Source organism: Sapajus apella, unplaced genomic scaffold (assembly GCF_009761245.1).
Source record: "Sapajus apella isolate SASKATOON/1434 unplaced genomic scaffold, GSC_monkey_1.0 scaffold7, whole genome shotgun sequence".
In the NCBI taxonomy this organism is placed as follows: domain Eukaryota; kingdom Metazoa; phylum Chordata; class Mammalia; order Primates; family Cebidae; genus Sapajus; species Sapajus apella.
In genome coordinates, this window is record NW_022436947.1 from 45,034,244 (window position 1) to 45,060,601 (window position 26,358).

The 26,358-nt window shown below is 34.4% G+C and overlaps 1 protein-coding gene and 1 long non-coding RNA gene across 2 annotated transcripts in view; one reads left to right on the plus strand and one right to left on the minus strand.

Annotated features, from left to right (window-relative positions):
- Positions 1-26,358, minus strand: part of SEMA3A (semaphorin 3A) — a 318,166-nt gene that overhangs the window by 285,135 nt on the left and 6,673 nt on the right. The gene's annotated exons all lie outside the window — the stretch shown is intronic.
- LOC116550422 lies at positions 4,275-23,978 on the plus strand. Its single transcript, XR_004268396.1, has 3 exons — positions 4,275-4,439; positions 15,905-15,908; positions 23,968-23,978. It is a non-coding gene; the product is annotated as an uncharacterized LOC116550422 (long non-coding RNA).

Below are 26,358 nucleotides of genomic sequence, written 5' to 3' on the forward strand. Positions count from 1 at the left end.
TAAACTTTTGACATTCCTTGTCAAGTAATTGCTATGTTTTTATAGTCTCTGTGTCCTGTTCCATTTTTTTCTTTACGTTTAACAAACAATCCTATATTTCTTTTATTTCCATATTACAGGTGTATTTAATTGCTGATTCAGTACATCCCTCTTCAAATGATTTTACTGTCTCATTATGGGTCATTCAAATTTCATATGGCTTCTCCAAAATTTGCTAATCTTATTCTTTTTAGTTTAAACAAAAAACAAAATTTTATTTACATGGAATGGAAAAGTATAGCTATGTAAGTTTTATTTTCTTGCTATAGACTTTTGGAGTTTCAAAACATTTTCAGAGATTATATAAGAATCCATTTATTTAGAGTTTGGCCCATTTTTTTGCCATTTAAAATTTATTGTTTGCTCTTTCTGCTTAAACATAAAATTTCTATTTCCAGCATACATGTAACTTATCCCAGGTGAACCCTAAATGGATGATCCACTTTGTGGTTTGGAAAGGGGCCTCTAAGCCACTCTGACTTGACTCAGTTAAGTTCCTGCCTCTTGTTCTTCTGCCTTTCCTTTGGTCAGTAAACAATCCACCATGCAGAAAAGGCCCCTGAAATTCCTAACAATTATTTCTCCCTCTTCCCACAATTAAGGGGGCAGAGAGAAGAAAGAGAGTAGAGAAAAGTACACAGCTCTGCTTAGACTGTCACTTTGCATCAGTTTGAGAGGGAACACATTCCCAGGCTGAAAAGGGTTGCCCGGAACAATTAAGCATGGGCTAAGAGTGAAGCTGGGAAACATTCCAGCTTCTCAGAAGTCAAGTCTTCACTGTGTGATCTTCAAAATAACAGAAAATAAATAAATAAGTCTCTACTAGAATGCATGTTCATTTATCCTAAAATTATGTATATGTCTTCTACTGTACTTATGAATTATATATATTATAAAATACACAAAGATACATTTTTTGTGCATATGATAAGCAGGGTGATCAAATGATTTATCTTCCAAACAGGGCTGGGCTTCTTTTGAAAGCAAAAGGAGGTGCTTTAATAGTTATACTGAGACAACTCAAATAAATTGGAACTCCCTAGGCAATCCTGGACATAAAAATGCCTTGTACAGGTTAAATTAAAAATATTAAAAAATTTTACTAATTATTATGGCTTTGTATTATCATTAGTTTATATCTGTAAGTATGATGCTTACTTGGAGCCAAGTTCACCACTATAGGGGTGTTAATCTACATTTCCAGTAGATAATTTTGATAATTTTACTACAAGCTTCACCCCGCCACTTAATAAATCTGTGATACTATCATTACTTTTTACATATAAATTAGACTGAGAATGACTTTCTTTAAAGATTGAAAGGATTAGCTCTGCATTTGTTTTCTTAAAATTAAAAAACACATATTTGCAAAAATATTTTATTGCCTCCATTTTGTGAGAGTTAGTTTAATCAATGCTAGGAAATATAATAATGACATATATACATCCACTTACCAGATATAGATGAGAGATGATATATACTCTCTCGCTTTTGTGTAACTTTCTTACCTCAGTTTACCAGATATTAATGACATGAGACAATCTGATATTTGGACCAAATAAAGGTATCAATGTCAATACAATACGCAATATTTGTTAACTCTAATTTACTTTGTACTTTTAAGACAAAATGAACATACTTTATAGTTCCAATCCAATTTTCTTGAAGTCCAATAGCATTTATCTTGTGTACCATCTGGGATGCACACAACTGATATTACATCTAAGTTACCTGGACCAGTGCTTCTCTGATTGTTATGTACATATAGTTACCTGGAGAGGTTGAGAAAATACAGATCTGATTTTGTTGATCTGGAGTACAACCAAGATTTTGCATTTCTAGAAAGTTCTCAGGGATTGTTAGTCTAGGGATGACATTTTAAGTTCCTAGCTTAAAACATGTTAAGTTCCTAGGGATGAAATTTTAAGGAATCTTAGCTCTCTGCTCTTTAATATAATAATTATTAGCCACATGTAACCATTGAACATTTGAAATGTTGCTAGCCTAATTTCAGAATTACTGTAAATGTAAAATCCATATCAAATTTCAAGGACAAGGGAAAAAAGGAATGTAACAATTTCATTAATAATTGTAATTTTTGATTACATGTTGAAATATTTTTATTTTTATGATATATAAATGTTTAGTGTAGCACATATACATTAATAATTTTAAATATGAGTCCTAGACATTTAAAATTATTTGCATGCCTCACAACTGGGTGATGCTGCTCAAAACCACAAAATAATGTCCTGGTCATGTAAAGTGGTAGTGAAAGAATTCACTACGCGCCTCAATCGATCCTCCCAGACTTGCCTTTTTTGACTCTCTGTCCCATGCCCTAAGTTGCAGCTACATGCTACCTGAAATTCATCTAACATCTATTCTTTAATTTATTTGTTTATTCAATAAGTATTATATTGAGTGCCTACACTGAACCAGGCAAAACTAGCAGGCGCTGTATGTACTTAGGTATAATGCTGAAAAAAGATAAGCATGAACCAAGTCTCACTGAATATGCAAGCTCTCATTCTTCTGATTTCATAAAAGGAAAAACCCCTTTTAACCCTTACTGTCTCTTTTTCTTGAAGTCACCCACTGGCTCCTTCATCTGTGCTTCTATAGTGTTTTGTCTGTTACATAAAAACAAATTGCCTTATAATTGATATATATTGCATATATTTTTCTTCAAATAGGTTAATTACATCTTTGATGGCATGATTTATTTATGTCTTTCATTCTAGCACAATTTCTAGCACATAGTAGGTAGTTAATAAACCAATTTTGAATGAATTATTTCACAAATAAGGTTGTAAAATTTTAAAACAATTTAATTTCAGAAAGCACTAATTATTTCAACTTGATTTCCATTTTACATGGTCCATTCCAGCTCTTCTTTTGTTATTACAAATATTTTATGTAGTAATGTATTACCAAGCTCAGCTGGTTTAAAATCAATTCAGCACAATTTGATCTATGTCTGCCTAGTGCTCTTATTAAGCATTTCATTTAGTCTTTCTGAATATTGATCTCATTCACAAAATGAATTTTTAATTACTGCTACATGTTTTCTTGAAAAGACTGAAAGATTCAATTCATGAAATTGTTCCCAGATCATGGCAGGAACAATAAATTCAATAAATATGAAATTTAAATAGTTAAGACTTAGTCATTTTATTTCCTTTTTATTAACTAAATGTGAAATAATGTTTTGCAGGTAAAACATTAGGCCACTTATGAGTTCCAAGTCAAATTTAAGGCTTTACATGTACCTAAGTATGCCGCTTTGCCAAGTAGTTTCATTTCCCTCTACATCAATTATTTTACACGTAAGATAAAATTGAACAAAATGTCATCCTTCTCATGTCTACAGTTCAGTGAGTCTTTGAAGAGGATAATAAAGTCTTTTTTGAAAATCACCAATACAAAGGCCTTTTAATCGTTTCCTTTCCTCCTTTCTTTTTCTTTCAGTTGCAAACATTATTAGGCATGCATGAGTGACAATAGGTTAAAATAGGAACTATTGGTATGAAATCATGGTTTAATATATTGATAGAGATGTAATGATATAGAGATGTAAAGGGGTGTGTGTGTGAGTGTGTGTGTGTGTGTGAATACATATACTTCCTAGTTCTGTCCACCTAAAGGGCCTGTGAATAGCAAAATCCCCAAAATAATGAGCACACTTACTACTAAAATTTTGGTTGTTACATACCTTCAACTGAAAGAAATCAGTGCTTCTTAAAAAAAATGGACTGTGGCTCAGAAGAGGCTGAAATATTGTGTTGTGCCAGACAGTAATGAAATATTCAAAGAATGATTTAGACATGTTGTGTTAGTCCATTCTTGCATTACTATAAAGAAATACCTTGAGACTAAGTAATTTATAAAGAAAAGAGATTTAATTGGCTCATAGTTCTACAGGGTGTCCAGGAAGCATAATGCAGGCATCTGCTTCAGATGAAGTCTCAGGAAACTTACAATTATGATGGAAGGAAGCAGTATACTGAGGCTGTGGCAGGGCAATAGGGACAGAGGCCCTACTGCTCATTATAGCAAGTGAGTTTCATGAGATCTGATAGTTTAAAAGTGAGGCACCTCCCCCATATTCTCATTTTATCCTGTTTTCACCATGTGCTGTGCCTGCTCCTCCTTTGCCTTCCACCACGATTGTAAGTTTCCTAAAACCTCCCCAGAAGCTGAGCAGATACCTCTATGCTTTTTGTACAGCCCACAGAAGCATGAGACAAAGATCTTTTCTTTATAAGTTACCTACATTGGCTATTTCTTTATAGAAATAAGAATGGTCTAACAGATAAAATTGGTACCAAGGGATGGAGCATTGCTGTAAAGATACCTGAAAATGTGAAAGCAGCTTTGGAATTGGGTAACAGGCAGAGGTTGAAAGATGGCAGAGGGCTCACAAGGGAATGTTCAGAACTTCGTAGAGACTCATTAAATTGTCATAACCCAGATGCTGATAGTGATATAAAGGGTGAAGTCTGGGCAAGGAGGACTCAGATAGAAATGAGGAACTTAATGAGAGCTGGAACAAAAGTCATTTTTGTTAACGCTTTAGCAAGGAACTTGGCTGTATTATACCCCTGTCCTAGGGATCTGTGGAACTTTGAACTTGAGACTGATGATTTAGGATATCTGTTGGAAGAAATTTCTAAGCAACAAAGCATTCAGGATGTCACATGGCTGCTCCTAACAACCAGTGCTCATATGCAGGAGAAAATAAATGACTTTAAGTTGGAACTTACATTTATAAAAGAAGCAGAGTATACAAGTTTGAAGAATTTGCAGCCTGGCCATGTGGCAGAGAAAGAAAAAGCTTTTGGGGGAGAGGAATTCAAGCACGCTATATAGCTACTACTTGCTAGAGAAATTTGCATAATGAAAAGGAAGCCAAGTGCTAATATCCAAGAAAATGGGGAAAAGGCCTCCAAGGCATTTCAGAGAACTGTGCAGCAGCCAGTCCCATAAGAGGCCTTGAAGGCTAGAAGGAAAGAATGGTTTTGTGATCCAGGCCTCTGTCCCTATTGCCCTGCTACAGCCTCAGTACACTGCTTCTCCTACACCTTCCATAATAATTTTAAGTTTCCTGAGACTTTACCTGAAGCAGATGCCTGCATTATACTTTCTGGACAGCCTGTAGAATCATGAGTCAATTAAATCTCTTTTATTTATAAATTACTTAGTCTCAAGGTATTTCTTTATAGCAATACAAGAATGGACTAACACAACATATCTCAATTGAACATGAGATTTGGGTGGGACACACATCCAAACTATATCACATGTCAAAATGATTACAGTTCTAACTTAAAGGACTTCCACTGATCAAATCTGAGAAAATAACAGTAATTACTGTAATACGCTAAATAAAATAAGTGTCCATTAATTCTCAGTGATATAAACAAATGGATAAATGAGTAAGAGGGTAAATATTTTACTTAGAATGCCAACTAACAAATCCATTAAAATAAATTTGAAAATAACTATTCATGTTAAAACAAGTAGTTTAGACAGTTCCTCTTCAAGGAGTTTCACTTTGTTACAAACAAGGAGTTCTTCTCTAATAGGTCTTTACTTCCTTGTACTGTCTTGAAGTCTTATTTCCCTGTTCTTTGTCTAAGGTAATCTTGCCCTCCAATCTATCAGTCCCTCCCACCTTGCTGTGCTCAGGCATGCCTACCAAGAAATCACCACCTACCTGCTGTGACAGCTTTCCCCAAAGAAACTGTTCTTCCCTGTGCTCTTCACATTACCTAATTGCATTTAGCTTAGACTGTGCGGTCCAACCACAAACAACAGGGAAATGACACAGCAGCTAATACCAACTGCCTCAGGAATGAAAAACCCCTGCTGGCCCAGCGCGGTGGCTCACGCCTATAATCCCAGCACTTTGGGAAGTCAAAGTGGGTGGATCACAAAGTCAAGAGATCAAGGCCATCCTGGCCAACATGGTGAAACCCCATCTCTACTAAAGAAATACAAAAATTAGCTGGGTGTGGTGGCACATACCTGCATTCCCAGCTACTAAGGAGGCTGGGACAGGAGAACTGCTTGAACCAGGGAGTTGGAGGTTGCAGTGAGCAGAGATCACACCACTGCACTCCAGACTGGTGACAGAATGAGACTCCATCTCAAAAAAAAAGAAAAAAAAAAAAAAAAAGAAAAGCCCTGCCCTCCTTTGTCTGGTGTGCTCTCACCATTGCTCTATCCCCGAAATGTACCCTTCTATAGAAGTAAATTTGCCTTGATGAGAATATTTATGTTTGAGTGCTATTTCTTTTACAGTACAAAAAATTTATTTCTAACAATTTGAGTCATTATAGCAATAATATAGGCAAAAATATCAACAGTTTATAAAATAAATGGATAAAATGTGATTAAGAATGGGATATGTATTTAGTTTCAAACTATCTCTCTTCAAAATACTTACTGATTGCAAAGGAAAAAAGAAATGTAACTTTCTAGTGTAGAAACCTGGCAGTGACCAGGTTGCTTGATCACTTAAGATAACTTGATTAAGATAACCAAATATCACCAGTAATGGAACATATCAATATTATTTGCTAACTAATAGGATGTAATAAGAAGTACATAACATCTCTCTTGTACTGTCCTACCCAAAATGCATAAAGTGGATAAAACCTTGGAGAAATACTGGAAAATTCCACCTTAAAGAACATTCTACAAAATCAATATCATATAATCTTTAAAAAAAAATGTCAAGATTGTAGAAGTTAAGGAAAGACTAATGAAATGCTTTTATTGAAGAAGATGATAGAGACATAGCTACTGATTTCAAGTGACTATCCTGGATTGGATTCAGTTGTGATAATTACCTGGGACAATGGGCAAAATTGAATTTTGGGCAAAGGTTACGTGGGAGTTCTTTTTACCATTGCAATTTTTCAATACTTTTGAATACTTTCCAAATAAAATTAACTTTCATAAGAAGAAAAAAGCAAAGCCAACAAAAGTGTTTTTAATACGAAATAATAGAATATACGTGAAAAACTTCTTGAAGTTAGTCACATATATAATAGTCTGAAGCCAGTGTACTCACAAGGAATGTGTGAAATTGGCTGGATCCATGGTCTCCATTGTTACATTTTTCTTTTTTTTTTTCTCTCTCTCAACAAGTAATCAGATATTCATGTATTTTTGTTTTTGCATATTTATTTTTGAGATAGGATGTCACTCTGTCACTCAGAATGGAGTGCAGTGGTGTGACCACAGCTCACTGCAGCTTTGAACTCACTCCAGTGCTTATGTGATCCACATACCTCAGCTTCCTATCTGGGACCAAAAGCACATGCCACCATATCTGACTGATTTTTATATTGTTTTGGAAAGAGGAGGTTTCACATATTGCCTAGGCTTGTCTCAAATTCCTGGGCTCAATCAATCCTTCCATCTTGGCCTCCCAAAGTGCTAGGATTACAGGCGTGAGATACCACACCCAGCCTTTTAGTTTTTCGACCTCCCAGTTGATTTAGATGTTACTCTTTCTATATGTCCACAGGATGCTCTGTATGCCTTTATTAGCACGAATCACAGTCCTCTAAGCTAAAATATAAGTTGTGTGATGGTAGGAAGCTTGTTGTAAAAGACCACCATACCGTGGCAATGTATTTCAAAATGAAAGTTATACTATGCTTATATTTTGAATTACGTACCATTTATCAATGTGTAAGTAATCCTTTGTTCTATTATGTCTCTTTCTTCTTTAACATGTTTGTATAGTGGCTGGTCATAGTGGCTTATGCCTGAAATCCAAATCCCAGCACTTTGGGACACCAGGGTGGGGAAATACCTAAGTTCAGGAGTTCAAGACTAGCCTGCTCAACATATTGAAACCTAACCTCTACTGAAAATACAGAAATTAGCTGGGCATGCACCTATAATCCCAGCTACTGGGGAGGATGAGGCAGGAGAATCGCTTGAACCCAGAAGGCAGAAGTTGCAGTGCACCAAGGTCACACTGCACTCCAGACTGGGTGACAAAGTGAGATTAAGTGTCAAAAAAAAAAAAAAAAGGCTGTATAGAAATAATAATATAAAAATTGCATTGACATTTTTCACAATAGCAAATTTTAAGCATTTGATCTTTCACATAGTATATAATTGAATTTAGTTTTATTTTTTGCCCTGACAGAATGAATGTTTTAATTTGGAATGTTCCTACTATTATAAATGATATACTTCTTTGTTCTTGTCTTTGAAGGTATGCCTCCTTGCCATCTCCTTTACTTTTGTTATACTGGTTATATGTAATTTAATTTTGAATTCACTGCTATGATAGAAACTGGATGCCACACTTAGATTTTCCAGCTATTGCTATTGAGGTTTCAAAATCATTTTTGAAACCATTATATTTTTTTCTAATTGTGAGTGAAGCTCGATTTCTAGGGTAACCCATTTCTGACAGAAGACTCTGCCTCCTTACTTCTCAGTTACTATCATAATGAGAGTTAGATTGAGGAAGATGGGAGTGGAATAGAGGTCATCCACAGAGGAGGTCTGCTGAAAGGCCAGCCTTATGATAACCACTTGAAAAAAAGAAACAGCAGCCTGGGGATACTGCTGATATGATCCACGGTAGATTCAAGGACCTACATGGAAACTGGGTGGAAGTTAATCAACTTGTGATGTTAGTGTGTTGACAATCATGTAAGCATCATCCAGGGATTACACTTAGATAGGATATGAAAGGGATGACTCTCAGGCACACAAAAAGGAAAATCAGTTTAGTTAATGATAGCCTGTGTTTCTTTCATTGAAACTGTATTTTTCTCATTTTATTCCAACTTGAAATCACTATCAATTTCTGATAGGTCTTGATATTAGACAATAACGTGGTGTTCAAAAGAACAGACTCTGTAGCTACATTCAGTAGGTTCAAATCCCATCTCTGTTGCTCATTAGCCGTGCAATCTTGAGTGTTTTACTTAGCTTCCCTATTTCAAAGCCTTTAGCTATAAAATGGGGGAAAATGTGGGTAGCCATAAAGTATTTGAAAAGATAAACTGAGTCAATATTTTTATGGCAATACTTAGTTGGCATAGCTAGAGTTTCAACAAACGTTCATTGTTATTAAGATGTGTTTTGACAGTGTTGAGATGTTTTCTTTTTCTTCTGTATCTTCATGGACTTCATGGATATTTAAAAGAACCGTGAAATTGCTATTTGTCTGCTATCCAGAAGCCATACTGAAACAGAATTTCTTGATCATCCATTTTAAATGATATTTTTTATAATATTCAGAATAACCTGAGCCCTTAACTGCACCAACCTTGCACTGACAAAAATGATGTATATAGAAATCCCACCATCTGTGCCTATGTCACAACATCATCATTTTTGGAATAAATCCACCACTTTTAATTAGCTCCACAGTAAATTCATGATTTTAGTCACTTCTGGATCCTCAAAGCTGGTTTACAGTTAAAAAAATTATTCCTAGTTTCCTAGTTGATTCCTTGCGGCATTTCCTTTTGTGGCTATTATAAAATAATTTCATTCTCCTTGACCTTGACACATTATTTCTTCAACTTCCAGAACAGCTAATCTCCAGAAGTTGTTTGAATAAACTCATTTTTTATGTTAGTGATTAAATTTATATGTATTCTAAGTATCCTCATATTTTTAGCAACATCATAATTTATTAAAATATTTTATCTTTACTAAGTTTCTCCCATTTATTAACAAACACAATCGTCTTTCATATCCTAAAACACCTTCTGTTATCTTCTTATTTTTGAAGTTTGTAAGGTTCTCTCATTCTAACAGCCTTTTCTAAGTCATTAGACAAATTTAAACAAGCGATTTCTAAAGAAAAAATATTTTCATTTCTATATAGTATCTATTAACAGCTATGCTCTCTCTCACACTTTCTCCAAGAAAACCCCATCAAAACTAAACAGAAACTCCCATGATAAAATAAATTTTGGGGCAGGGCAAGGTGGCTTACGCCTGTAATCCCAGCCCTTTGGGAGGTCAAAGCAGGCAGATCACGAGGTTAAGAAATCAAGACCATCCTGGCTAACACGGTGAAACTCCAGTTCTACAAAAAATATTAAAAATTAGCTGGGTATGATGGCACACACCTGTAGACCCAGCTACTTGGGAGGCTGAGGCAGGAGAATTGCTTGAACTCAGGAGGTGGAGGTTGCAGTGAGCTGTGATCGCACCGCTGCACTCCAGCCTGGGTAACAGAGCAAGACGTCATCTAAAATAAAATAAAATGAAACAAATTGGAGGGCCAGACATGGTGGCTCACTCCTGTAATCCCAGCACTTTGGGAGGCCGAGGCAGGCCAGTCACTTGAGGTCAGGAGTTTGAGACCAGCCTGGCCAACATGGTAAAACTCCATCTCTACTAAAAATACAAAAATTAGCCGGGCCTAGTAGCAGGCGCCTGTAATCCCAGCTACTCGGGAGGCTGAGGCAGGTAGAATCCCCTGGACCTGGGAGGTAGAGGGTGCAGGGAGCAGAGATCATGCCACTGCACTACAGGGTGGGCAATAGACTGAGACTGTCTTAAAAAAAATGTTTTTTGGAAGAAATGAATAAAATGATGTAAATTTTATTTACAGAAAAAGAAGCATTTTAACAGGTTAATATAAGTTGTTAATCTTCAAGAATTGTGTTTGTGTATGTAAGTGTGTGTGGCGGGTGGAGAGGGTTTAAAGGTTAAACCTTTAACCCCCAGTAAGAGGAAGCTGGGCTTCCAAACCTACTGGAACACTTAAATCTTCTCAGGACACCAAACATTACACCATTCTAGAAGCAGTATACCAAAGAACACATACTAACCATTTCCAGAATGCATGGAAAACAGATACATCAATACAAAACATGCATGTGTTAAACTATGGGTTGGAACTTCTAAAGTAATGTATCAAGTCAAATCTGATTAAACCTAAACTCATTTTTCTCCTCAATGCTTCTGTTGAACTATTACCATTAATGTTACACATCATCTTCCCAGGCTTTAAATCCAATAAAAACACTCGAAATATATTTAATTATTTTTCAGTGCTCTAATTTACCAAGTAAAACATTAAGATAACCAAAGAAAGGTGTTATCAATGAAAATGGAATTATGGAAATAGATTTACAGAAGAATGTATAGAAGTTGAAAACTGATTGGATGTTGTGGGGGAAAAAAGAGGACATTAACAAAAATGACATGATAGAAAAAAGTATCAAACTAGCTGCTTATTACATATATATGCAGGGTTTTTTCCTACATAATTCAAACAGTAAAAGTGTTGTTAAACATAATAATAAGAAACTCGGAATTTACTAGTTTAAAAGAAAATGCTGTATATGCCACTGATTCACTGGTCTTAGTTTAATTTTGCATATGGAAACATAATTTTTTAAATTCCAGTTACAAAGTTTTTCATAATTTAAAAAACACCACTGTATTTTATTGTGTAAACATACCTTGCATTTTTTAAGGATTAAAAAAATTAAATTTATTCCTTAAATTTTTTCCTAGATACTGGACAATCAATTATTTAATATTTATATGCTTTGAATATGTTGCTTCCAGAGTTGCTGACCATTATAGATTGGGAAGGCAATAAATGCTAAGTTGCAGACAAAAGATATAAATGAAGTTATTATAGTTATTAACATGTCTGAAAATGACCATTTTAATTTTTTTTAAAATTAGATAGTTGTATGATACAAGGAAATCAGATGACTAATTTATATTTAATTTCATATTTAAAGGAAATTTGAGCATTTACATTCTCTTTTAAAGGAAATGCTACATGTATCTGTCTCTGAACCGGTCTTTGCTTCAAACTTCTCGCAGACACTAGTTGGTAAAAACAGTAAAGGGGTTACCTACTAATGGAATGTTCAATCTGGTTCTCCTGACTGTCAGAAGATTCTATTACCATTTTCTAAGTATCATATTCTTTTCTTCAATAGCTATGATTCAGAAACAATCTTAAAAGCTGATTTTGAAATACTGAAACACAGACAAAATAGGAAACACAGCCCTAAATCTGTCCTAGTTGACAGTATTACCATCTAAGTTCATCAGAATCTCCTCCCAAAATTTTGGGGTGAGATCAGACAAACCTAGGGAAATGGCCAAATGTAGAATAGTAAAATGCTTTATCTCCTAAAATTCATCAAAATGAAAAGACAATTTGACCTGCAGCTTCAATGTCCGTTTCTGTAAAGAACAGTGAACAATTTAAATAGCATACTGAATTCCAGTTAGAATGTGTGTCTTATGAACTGAATGATTTTTCTTTTCAAAGGTATTAATAACAAGGGTCATGAAGGAGGAGAATGTCCTTATATTTTAACTCACTGTCAAACCTTTTCCCCAATTTTCTAGATTATGTTCCTTTTTTTGATTGATGGACCTATCAAGTTTCTGGGAATAAATGCCAAACATACACATCATACAGAGGTTGCTTTAGGCACACAAATTCAAATTCTGATTAACACAGTAGGGTCACCAAACATCTAGTAAAGCCTGTGCCAATGTTTGTGTTTTTTTGCAATTAGATGAAAATCGAAGCCATGTGGGCACCAACAGGGAAAACAGCAGGTCTCAATGTGTGTTTGGCAGTGCATATTCTCCACTTCTCTTGCCCTCTTTTATTTTTTTGACAATGTAACCAAAGCTTTATTTAATTTTCTTATTTGTGTTGTGATGGTGGTGGTGGTCTCAAACATTTTTCTCCCATTTTACTTATATTGTTTATCTACAATTCCCAGGTGGTTTCAGAAAAGAAAATCAAACTTCCCTCTGTAATAAGTCTACTTCCCTTATTGTTTAAATACAGAAGACAATAGAGCAGGTGCCTGAAAACCTGTGGGAAGACATTAAACAAAAGGCAATTGTAAAGAATTTTTGACTTTATGCTCTACCAAAGGTTTTTCCAGGAAATGAAAGCAATACAGGCACAACAAAAGTATATAAGAAAAAAAATGTGCACATACACACACAAGCATCCATGCAAAATTTAATATTTAAAACACATAGTTATGGCAATAGGAATTAATGTTTTTAATTATTTAATAGAAAATGTTTATATTTCTTTTTCAACTGAATATTAAAATGTAAAGGCTGATGATGCCAACAATTGTAAGTGACTAATATAAATTCAAGCATAAAAATCTTTATTACTTTTAAATTTTATTATTTTTAAATTTTCACAGAGTTTCATTTAATGTTTTGTTTCTTTTACCTTTGGTTCTTATAAGAGAAGTTGAATATAAAGAAATCGTTGGCAGGGCACAGTGGCTCATGCCTCTAATCCCACCATTTTGGGAAACCTAAGGGGGTAGGTCGCTTGAGCCCGGGAGATCAGCCTGAGCAGCACAGTGAAACCTAGCCTCTAGAAAAACACAAATAATAGTGGGTATGATGCTAACCAGGTAATCTTCCCACCTCAGCTACCTCCGGAGGCTGAGGTGGGAAGATTACCTGAGTTGGGGATATCAGGCTGCAATGAGCCATGATTGTGCCACTACACTGTAGCCCAAGTATCAGAATGAGACCCCATCTCTAAAAACAAAAGAACAAAATAAGAAAAACTGTAAACTGTAAACTCCAGTCACCAATCTAACAGATGATCTTACTTCTCAAATGAAAATTTTCACTTTACTAAATTTCTGTACCACTTTGTTCAATTTCTTTAATTTTTTCCCTATCTATATATTCCTTTACCTTGAAATGTAGATAACACTACTTTCTCAGATTTATGATTATGTGTATTACTTGGAAGAAAATGAATATGAAATAAAATTAGTACCCCCAGTATTCTGCTCAGTGTACCATTGTGTAGACCAGCTATGCCAAGCACTCAAATGTTGTTTGTTTACAACTGATTTGCCATATTATCTGAAAACTCAGCATGTACTTTTGTGGTTTTCATTAGAAAGTTCTTACAGGACAGTGAGAATAACTATTTAATTTGACTAGTTATTTTTACTAAACTCATAACAATATACAAAAATAATAATAGCAGGTTTCAAAGCTGGGTTTAGATAAATGGTAACGAAAGAGACATTTTCCTTTTATATTCTAGTATCTCTCTGAGAATCATCACTGTGCCAAATGTAAATAAAATGTTAAGTCCAATTTTCCCATGCTTCAGGAAATATATACTTCTATCTTTATTGTTTAAAAATGTAAGATCTTAAATGTTTACATATGTATTCTTTCATTTTCTTATTTTATATTTTTTGAGGCAGTATCTCACTATATTGCCAAGGCTGGATTTGAACTCGTAGGCTCAGAAAATCTTCCTATCTCAGCTTCCCTAGTAGCTGGGCTACAGGGGTGGCCCACCATGCCCATCTAATGTTTAAACAAATTTAAAGTAAATTTTTCTAAAAAATATTAAATTTTTAAATGAATAAAAATAATGCTACCCAATTACAGAAATAAGTGGCACCCATAAAATAATTTCTGTCATTTAAAAATAGTCAGGACATATGATATTTAATCTAACCAGTGCATTTTATGAATTGAAACAATGAGGTCACAGAAGTTCAAAGAACATTTGGGAGGCCAAGGCGGGTGGATCACTTAAGGTCAGGAGTTTAAGACCGGCCTGGCTAACATGGTGAAACCCCAGCTCTACTAAAAATACAGAAATTAGCCAGACTTGGAGGTGCAGGCATAGTCCCAGGTACTCGAGAGGTTGAAGCAGGAGAACTGCTTGAACCTGTGAGGTGGTGGTTGCAGTGAGCCAAGACTGTGCCACTACAGTCTGGGCAACAGAACAAGACCCCATCTCAAAAAACAAACAGAAAAACCAACCATGTCTGTGTGTTCTTCGAACTTGTCTTATATACTGCTTGGTGAGAATATGAATTCATACAGACATTTTAGAAAAGAGTATGAGGTTCCACAAAAAAAAAAAAAAAAAAAACAAAAACTGTATGATCCAGCAATCCCACTACTGGGTATATATACAAAAGAAAGGAAATCAGCATGCTAAAGAGCTTACATGCTCCTCCTATGTTTATTGGAGTACTATTTGCAATAGCCAAGAAATGGAAAAACCTATGTATCCTTCAATAAATGAATGGATAAAGCAAATGTAGTATATATACACCCAGTGAAGCACTATTCAGCTGAAAAAAAAAGAATATAATCTTATCATTTGTAGCAATATGAATGAGCCTGAAGGACAGTATGTTAAGTGAGGTAAGCCAGGCACAGAATGACAAATACTATGTTTTTCACTCGTATGTGGGAGCGAAAACAGTTGATCTCATGGAAGTAAAGAGTAGAATAGTGATTGCCAAACTGGGAAGGGTAGGTGGGATAACAGGATAGGGAGTGGTTCATTAATGTGTACAAAACTACAGTTACGTAGGAGCAATAAGTTCTTGTGTTCTATAGCACAGCACAGTGGCTATAGTTAAGAATAACTTACTGTATATTTCAAAATAGCTAGAAAAGAGGATTTTGACTGTTTTCAACATAAAGAAATAACTGAGGTGATAAATATCCCAATTATCTTCATTTAATCATTGTACATTGTATACATGTATTAAAATACCACACTATACCCCATAAATATGTACAATTATCAATAAAAAATTGTAAAATAATAAAGATAGACGCAAAAACACAAAATAAATGTAAATTAATACCACAATGAGATATTACTTCACAACTACTAGGATGGCAATAATAAAAATACAATGACAAATGTTAGCAAGGATATTGAGAACTTGGAACCCTCATAGGTTACTGGTGAGAATGTAAAATGATGCAGCTGCTGTGGAAAACAGTCTGGCTTTCCAAAAAATGTTATACCTAGTGTTACCATGTGATCCAGCAATTCCACTTATAGATATGTATTAAAGACATATGAAAACATGCCTGAGTTAAAACTTATACACGAATATTCACAGTAGTATTCACAATAACCAAAAAGTAGAAGAAATGGCCATTGATTGATAAATAATAATAAAAACTGTGGTATATCCATTCAATGGGATATTATTTGGCAATAATGAAGAATGACGTAATGATACATGCTAAAATTGAATGAACATTGAAGTCATGCTAAGTGAAAAGTCACAAAAGAACATAAATTATAAAATTTCATTGATATAAAATGGCAAAGATAGGCAAATCAATACAGGCAAGATTTTGATTAGTGTTCCTTAGGGTTAGAAGTGGGAGAGAATAGGGTGTAATAGCTAATGTTTTCTTTTAGGGAAGATGAAAACATTCCATTATTAGATTATGATGATAATTATACCACCTTGTAAATGTACATGGCATTGTATACTTAAAATGGGTGAATTTTATGGTATGTAAATTATATATCAATAAAGCTGTTTTTATAATCAAACCAACCAACCAAACAAACAAAAAACTGTGTCCCTGGCTCATACAGAATCCAAGGATCTCTTCTTTGATCTCAAATACCCTTAAAAAAGGATTATCTTTTGTATTGCTTTCCATGTTATACTCTTTCCATTTTTAGATTATTTTATACATTTAAACGTTTTTGTTTCTGTTTTCCTATTTATCTTACCTGTGCCTGAGGAGCCATAACATTCTGAGTACTAACTAGTGGATTCACATAGTTGAAGCCTCACCTTCCTTTCATATGATAGCCTTCAAATTGTCACCTCTACAGCAATCCCCCCAACTCCCACAGCATGGTAAATCCTCTCACCAGAACAGCAGTTACTTCTGAATTAAGCCCTTTTTAAAAATTAACTATTCATTTGAAATCTGAACATAATTTTATGGACGTATTAAATTGGACTATTGCTACTGTTGTTTTATGTACTCAACTTCAAGTAAATATGTTAGCTCTACTGGAATACTTCATTCAGAGATGAACATTTAACTGTGGATTAGATGACTGTACCCTCTTGAAAAGATTTTACATGAGCAGACTGAGAAATAATTTAGAGCAGAAAGCCCTTTTGTTTGGCCCTAAGATCTTAAAATATTATTTGTCTAATCATTGTATTGTATTTCTTTTACTTTGTAAAGGTCAGGTACCTGAATGAGAGCTAACACTGCTGATAAGATTGCTGATTAACTGTAAACCCATGTTGATGTTATACAAAAACTGGACTTTAAAGTGTTTAGAATATATACTGCATTTTGTTCCCACTGGTACCAAGGAATCAGTCATAAATTATTCTCAAAAAATTCCTTTCTCTGTGTTGTATTACCTTGGAATGTTGTTTGCAGCATCTCGTTACTTATATTTAATAAACTGTAAGACAAAAATTTTAGATAATACTAAATGTTGTTTGTAGCATCTCATTACTTATATTTAATAAACTATAAAATAAAAATTATAGATAATATAATTTTAGATAAATAAGTTTTTAGGTAATATATTTCTTTGCATAAACCATAAAACAGAATTTATTATTTGCATTATATAAATTTGCATTTCAAATTATTTATCTGTCCTTAATATATTTTACTCATTACTCTAAAATATAATATTTGCACATAGCCAGTACAGAAATCTTGGGAGAATAACACTAAGGATTCTCAGTCTTGAGTCTTACATTCAATTTTTATTTTAAATTCATTTTACTAAATTCCTTTTCCTGCTCCATTGCCATCTAATTTGCATGACATATCAGAAAAAAAGTTTTAAAAATTATGTAATGCTATCTCTTCCATTAAGAAAAAAAGAAACTCCATTTCGTAAAACATTGAACATTTCCATTTGGAAATTTGTGTTACCATGTTCTTTCAAGTTATAAGGGCAGGTGGTTTTACCCCATACATTTTTCAAAATAAGAAAGGGCCATCCAGAAATATTACAGAAGATGATTTCTTCCCGATAAGTTGTTTAGTCTTTATTTATTACTAGGCTAACATTATTGACATCTGACACTGGCCATTCCTCAGTTCAAAAGTGAAAAACTGCTTAGAAAGCAAAGTGTCTCCTCCATTTTAATTCCCTAAAGAGTGTATTCCTTTGGGCAAAACAGTCATGTGGAGCACGTGTGGTGCAAGTGCTAAAGAAATATCAAGCAAAACCCAGCCACAGCTGTGCTGTAATCATTGAAGTGTGCCCAGTGCATAATGGCACATTAGGTAGGCATTGATCTCTGCCAGTTTATGAGGTCTCTTACAGAATTAGGCAGACTTTTTCACTGAAACCCATGGAGCAGAAATTGCTACTTCTAAGCTAATCCATTTTCAAATTACCAACCAATTGTGACTGATGACCTCACTACAAATCCGCTTATCTACCTCTAGCCACTCAACAAGCAAGGAAGAATAAATCATTATTTCCCTGTTTTCAATTCTTTACAAAAGAAAACTCTTCTTGCCATTCTTAGTCACCTTCAATGCCACTGCAGCTGTGAAGATAAGCATGATAAATATTAAATGCTGCCTAATTGTCAGTGCTTATTTGTAAGGAAAATGAGAAGGTAGAATATTTACTTAGTGTGATACATGGTTTAATTAAGATTTAGTTAAAAAATTTCTGATAAGCATTATAACTAATTTCATGTATGTATTAAAAATAATTTATTCAGAATTGAGTGATATTGAATGCTTGACTAAAAAAAAAAATTACCACCATTTCTTTGTGTGAACTCTGGGTCTAGTTTAATCACCTGAGTAGATAAAGCTCAAAACATGTAAGAGAAGAGCTTTTATTCTGAAAATAGAAGCAATGCTCAATAGGTTAGTTAGTTAAAGACAACACTGTGTAAAAATCTGTAGGAGATAGAAAATGCACAAATTAGAGTTGGCCAAAGCCTATTCCGACTCTCGCCTCAACAAACTTTACCGTAACAGAAGGTAACATTAGTGACTTTACGGTCCACAAAACTTGATAGTTTCAAGAATGTGTAAAGAAAGAATGTAATGAAGTGATGCTGACTTGCATTTCTATTAGAATTATATTCTATTTTAAATTTCAAAGGCCTTGGGACACATTTTAAATTGATATTTTGGCATATATTTTACAGGTGATTTAAGTTGTGAAAAACAATTGCCCTGTTCTCTGAACGTTTTTCATGTTGACCATGTAGATGAGGCCTAAATGGTAAATATATTAATGTATGTATAAGAAATTCATTTACATGTTTATTGCACTAAATTATATAGAAGTAGAAATTTAAAAACAGTTCTAGCAAAATTGTAGAATTTCTGTTTGCAAATTCACTGGACAAAGCACTAGCTATAAAATCTTAGTCTTTGCCGGGTGATGGATGAGGAAGAAAAATAATTATTTCTATGTCCATACTTAAAGCACATTTAAAAAAATGTTTCTAACTTGAACATAATCAAAATTCAAAAATCTGGACCAACCATTGCTGTGACGCCTCAGCCTAGCTGTTTTATCCATACCCTATGCAATGGACTGACATAATTATCTATTCAGAGCCAGTTAGCAACACTTCGCTTTTTTGAAAGAATAGCTTCTCAGTGGAATTGGAATTGCTTTCTCATATTTGCCTTTTGATTGATGTAACTATGTCAGAGTTTCTTTCCAAACATTAACCAATAATTTTTTTTTTATATTGTAGACTAGGGCAAGTCATTTTTAAAGCAAGACAATATTATCTACTCCAACCTACCTACTAATACGCATGAGGAAAGGTACCAAATTAACTTACAGATGCAAAAATATAACAATTATATATTTTGGTAAAAACATTAATTTTTTAAATAACATTAAATTTTTAATTATCTATGGAGTAGATGGGAAGAATTCACAGTTCCATAAATTAGAAACATTAGTAATACAAAAATATTTCAAGTCCATTCCTCTCATTATTTTACAGCATTTCTTTATGTTTTTGTTATAATTAATATTTTCAAGCAAAATCATCATGGGTATACCTAAATTAGTCAATATACAAGAATCTGTATAAGTGGAAAAATTAACAACAATTCATATAGTAACTTCATTTTTTCTGCTGCAGGTTTCCAACTTAACAACAGGCTTTTCCATAACCTTCCTCACATAGGTGAAAATATGTATAACTGTATATCATACACAATGAGTTTTATGTTATTTGTTTAAAAAAAAAAGTATTACAGTGTCATAATAAAAACACTGTTTAGTAAAAATGGCCTTTTCAAAAAACATGTCAAAAGAAAGCCTCCAGTCAAATGTACGGATATGACCAATATTTTTAATCAAGTTAAAATATTCATTAATTTGGATCAAAACCGCAATACTTAACTTTTCCCTAATGATGAACATTTTGAATGTTCTTGGAGGGTTTTTACTTATCTCCTTGTTTATTTATCTTGCTAGTTAGTTATTATTTTATTAAGATTATACATGTTTATTTTAGATGTTCCTTTTCGGGAATTAATGGCAATTTTGGATTTTTACAAGCCATAAGTCTGCCCACTTCCTGACACCCTAGGAAACACTGACTGGCTTCCCCACTTTTAATTTTCACTGACCTGAAGGAAGGAAAACAATATCTCATTACTACTGCAGTTGGCAGTTTCCTACTAGTAAGCTTTGGAATTTTTCACGTTTGCTGCATATTTTAGCCTGGTTTGCAATAATCCCTTATTTATATGATTTGGCCAGTTTTATATTAGGTTATTTGTCCATATTTAGCACGATAATAAAATAAATTAAGTTCCTATATTCTTCTCATGAGACTTACAGGAAGGCCAAGCGAAGATAGAGAAGTGGGCACTCTGCCATATTAGCACTTAACTTAATTTCACTGAAAATTTTACTATATTGCTTTCATGATGGCAATTTTTTTGATTGTCGGGCATTTATTTTTACTCCTCTTTTGCTCCAATAATTTATAATCATACCTGTAATACTGTAAATATTCAGAAAATAAAGGTTGAACAGTTAAAATTGTGAGACTACATCTTCAAACTGTCAGATACTTCAATCAAGCTGCCAGTGAAGAAATCACATCTCCTACATATGTGTCCCGCCCCAACAGAACACTGTTCAGAAAATACTTCTGAATGAATTGTAATTTGTTGCTTATTCTTGAAATCCTTTTCCTAACCTTCCCAATCTCTCCCTGAAGGTAACAATAGGTCAGCTTCAAGTTTAAATCTGTGAGTGGAGACCGCTGCGGGCCCTTCTCTCCTGCTGCTCTCTATAGAACCTTTATATAGTAAAAAGTTTTTAATGCTAATTTTTCTTAGTTTCCTTACTTTTAGTATTACGTTCATTCCATTCACACTTGGCAATTGAAGACTGTGTGGAATTTCAACTAACACATCTCAGATGTGCATGATCTCAGCCTGTGGGATATAAAAGGATTTGATTTAGAAGGCACCTCTGTCCAACTTTGTAGTCCAGACTAGCAATTGGTCTAGAATATTTCTGTAAGACAATGGTCTCTTGGTTCAAAATAGACATTAATCAAAATGCTGACAGTATCATTTTGTTGTTAAATGAGTGACATTAGGTTCATTATTTTTTTTATATATCCTTGCATTAAGTCAACCAGGCTGTAAAGGTAAAGATTTCCATCATTCACAAAATGTGAATGTTGCAATTTATCTTTTGCTTGGGGCAAAATTTTTCAAAAGAATACATTTTTAAATTTGGAAAATATCTGAAATGAAATCCACATGTTTGCAGTCAGGAAACTATCTTTGTAGGTCTCAAAATTAGGTTTCCATAACTAGGCATTCTATTGACTGTGTGATTGGAGACAAATCATCTTGCCTTTCTTTTCTCAATTCCTTTTTCCTTATGCTTAAATAAATTATGCAGCAAAATCAATAAAAACTATTCTAAGTCTAATTTTGCTTTCTTTGGTAAAACAAACCAACTAATAAGTTAAGAAATTTCTAAGTATGCCTCTGATATTCAAGCCAAAGTTTAAACAATAATTTTTTTTCAACTACATTTTGTATCTCTTCTTGGTTGCACTCTCAGTTATATTTTCATTATGATTCTGAAAACAAATAAACCAGTATATTGAGGGTAATGATTGTAAAAGCTTTTGCTAACACATTACAATGTCTGGATTTGATGACTCAAGGTATGTCTATACATGCACAAGTCAAAGCCACTTTTATAATAGACTACTCATGTTGTGTTAGAAGCAGCAAGAAATCATGAAAATAATTCAGCAAAACATACCATGTTTAGACTTAAGCTTATCTAATCAAACAAGTTACTAATTGAGCAACTACAAGAGAATAAAATAGTACATAGAAAGAGAATTAAAATTCCCTATTTAAGAGAAAATATAATTTATAGAAGATCTGTCTTAAGAAACAAGTTATAAGTGTGACGAATACTGTAAAATATGAAGGGTTTTTTTTTGTGGTGGTGCTACTTAGCTAAGATATGAAGGTTTGTATAGAGTTAGCTAATTAGAGGATGAGATTAAAATTAGGCTTTTTTTTTTTTTTTTTACGGAGGTTCACTCTGGTTACCCAGGCTAGAGTGCAATGGCGCAATCTCGGCTCACCGCAACCTCCGCCTCCTGGGTTCAGGCAATTCTCCTGCCTCAGCCTCCTGAGGAGCTGGGATTACATAAAATTAGGCATTTTTACAAATCAATCATTTGATGTGGTTCTATCAAAATGGCCACTTCAACATGTGTACCCTCTTTGTAATCATAAACTTGAGCAACATACTCATCCACTAGTTTACAAATTACATGAGATTCATGGTAAGAGATGGAAGGATGTTTGTTTTACATATTATCCAGTAATACAAATTTCTCATTCCATCAGGTCTCATTGCCTTCTTGGATGAATCTGTAGCAGAGTGGCAAGCCTATATAGCAAGTCAGAGTAGCGTTGCTCAGGGGCTTCTTTACTACTTAAAAAAGAAATTTGGGATATTCTTTAAATTTATTATAAAACTGCAATTGATTATTTCTAATGGTATAGACAACTAGATTTTAGATACTCTGAAATATTTTTATGATTATATATGCTTTTGTTTTACTCATCTTTGTACCTCCATACTCTTTATTATAGCTTTTAAATCAATATCCAAGGGAAATTACATATTGTGAGTAGCAAATCTTATAAGATATTAGAGGAACAATCTTTTTAAATGTCATCATTATTTTATAAAAAAATATTTTTACTGTAAAATTCCAACCAAGATGTCACACATTGACAAAATGATAATATATTTAAAGGTTGAAAAACTTACGCCAATTTTGTCATAGTATTCAGTAAGATGGCTTTCTAAAAACAGTTTGATATTCTTTTTTATATATATATTTTTTTTGAGATGGAGTTTCACTCTTGTTGCTCAGTCTGGAATACAATGGTGCCATCTCAACTCACTGCAACCTCCGCCTCCCTGGTTTAAGTGATTCTCCTGCCTCAGCCTTTTGAGTAGCTGGGATTCCAGGCATGCACCACCATGCCCGGCTCATTTTGTATTTTTAGTAACGACAGGGTTTCACCATGTTGATCAGGCTGGTCTCAAACTCCTGACCTCAGGTGATCCACCCACCTCGGCCTCCCAAAGTCCTGGGATTACAGGCATAAGCTCCCGAGCCCAGCCAAAATTTTTAATCACACTTGGTAAAACACCACATAAAATACAGACTGTTCATTTCACCTGAACTTTTCTGCTCTTCTGATTTCAAAAATAATTCCACAGTTTGGCCTTAATTTTTTTGACTTCATAATTTTAGAACCCAAACAGAATTGTCCTTAACAAAGAAAGCTCAAGGGAACTTGCAAACACATATTTAGAATAAAATTAGATAAAATTCCTTAAAACTTTGAGGGTCTACTTTTCAACTTTTGTAGTATAGATGAAAATAAATTGTTCCATAATTCCAATCAAAATAACTAATCTACATAGATCTATGTACAATGATCTACAGGTCTCACTATTGTTAATAGCCCGCTGCTCTATAATTATTTCTTCATCTTTGTTATTACAAGTTCTGGCTGTTGGTTACATTTCCACTAAGGAAAAGGGAGTGGGACAGTTTTCATAGCAACTGTCTCAGACCTCAGGCAAATTCCCAATGACTGTGGGTAGCACTCCTAGACATAAATTGTTGCGAAGTCCACTTGTGGCTCAACAGGGATATAGTTTTGATGAAACCCAGATGAGCTGCAACTGTATTTCAGTCTATACTCCCACTTCAGCTCTAGTCAATTATCTATGGTAATAGGAGAACAGAAATAACATGAGTAATGAAATCTGCAGATAATCCCAAATCATCATTTTACCAATAATTCCCAATCTCTCCTGTATTAAACCTCTTACTAAAACTTAGCATGTAGTAAAATGGACAGATGTGAACCTTTGTCTTTTCCTGTGGTAAAGACGCCAGTAAGTTATAAAATGATCCTAAAAATATGGCTACAAAGGAGGGAGAACTGATTAATCACTGGTATTATAGATATTTATTTTTGAGAGCCTCAGAAAAGTATTTCTTCTGCCTATCAAACCTATGGAAACACATTGCGATCATTCATAATAATACTTGAGTTAAATAAACCTATGTAAAATCATGTAATTATTTATTAAAACATAATATGAATTCTAATTAAACCAGACAGATTAATCACAAAAGTCAATCTCCCCTCCCTTTCTTAACCCCAGGAAAGGCATAGCAGAGAATTAAAAGAAACAAATATATTCATCCATTAAGACCAGGGGAATGATAAAAGTGACCACAGCAATATAAGATTTCAAGGAATTGGGGGAATGATGAATTCACATAAAGTTTATTGACGTAGCAAATGGGAGTTAAAGGCCTCTCAGGATAAGCAAGCCCATTCACTCTACGGAAACTGGGAGATAATCAGCACTAATGGCATACTCTACCAGAAAAAGAGATGAAGAGGCAACATTTTCCCACACCTTCTTCCAAAAATGTCAACAATCAGCAGATGTTCTTCCTTTGCCAACTACTGAAGAAACTAAAAGCACTGGAGAACTTTCTACATATTATCTGTGATGGCTAATATTGAGTGTCAACTTGATTGGATTAAAGAATGAAAAGTATTGTTCCTGAGTGTGTCTGTGAGGGTGTTGTCAAAGGAGACTAACATTTGAGTCAGTGGACTGGGAGAGGCAGACTCACCCTCAACCTGGGTGGGCACCATCCAATAAGCTGCCAGTACAGCTAGAATAAAGAGGCAGGAGACAATGGAAGAGCAGAATTGCCGATTCTTCCGACCTTCTAATCCATCTAATGGGCTAGATGGTTCCTGCCCTGGAACATCAGACTCCAAGTTCTTCAGCTTTTGGACTCTTGGACTTACACCAATGGCTTGCCAGGGGCTCTTGAGCCTTTGGCATAGACTGAAGACTGCACTGCTGGCTTCCCTACTTCTCAGGTTTTGGAACTCGAAGTGATCTACCACTGGCTTCCTTGCTCCCTAACTTGCAGAACTTGCAGACAGCCTATTGTGGGACTTTACCTTGTGATCCTGTGAGTCAATTCTTTTAAATAAACTTCTTTTCATTCATATATATATATATATATGAAGAGAACAGAAATAACATGAATAATGAAATCTGCAGATAATCCCAAAGCATCATTTTAGCCAATAATTCCCAGTCTCTCCTGTATTAAACCTCTTACATATATATATATATATATATCCTAATAGTTCTGTCCCTTTAAAGAACCCTGATTAATCATTTGGTAGTCCAGAGTAAAAAGACTGATATATTTATTGGTCAATATAAGCAGTAGTCTGATAATTTATAAAACACCCTCTAACCTCTTCCACACCCAGTATAAGCCCCACCCAACACAGTACTTTCAAAAATGGCTTGATTTCTCACTTATAAATACTAGTGGACAGCTTAGAATTACCTGACCATGAGGAAAGCTGACAATATAAATAATGAACAAAATCCTCCAAAATCTCCAATATAAAGAGCTTAGAGGAAATAATGAGGAACATGAAAAACATGTCAAGTCACAATTATAACTGATATTCTCTACCAGTAAGAAAATACATTTAATCTATTAAAAACAATCAAGCAAGCAAACTAATAAGACTATAAGAAACTTAGAGCTGGGTGCCGTGCCTCATGTCTATAATCCCAGCACTTTGGGAGGCCGAGGTGGGTGGATCACCTGAGGTCAGGAGTTTGAGACCAGCCTGGCCAACATGGTGAAACCCCATTTCTACTAAAAATAAAAAAAAAAATTAGCCAGGTGTGGTAGTGGGTGCCTGTAATCCCAGCTACCCAGCAGGCTGAGGCAGGAGAATTGCTTGAACCGGGGAGGTAGAGGTTGCAATGAGCCGATATCACGCCATTGCACTCCAGCCTGAGTGACAAGAGAGACTCTGTTAGACACACACACACACACACACACACACACACACACACACACACACACA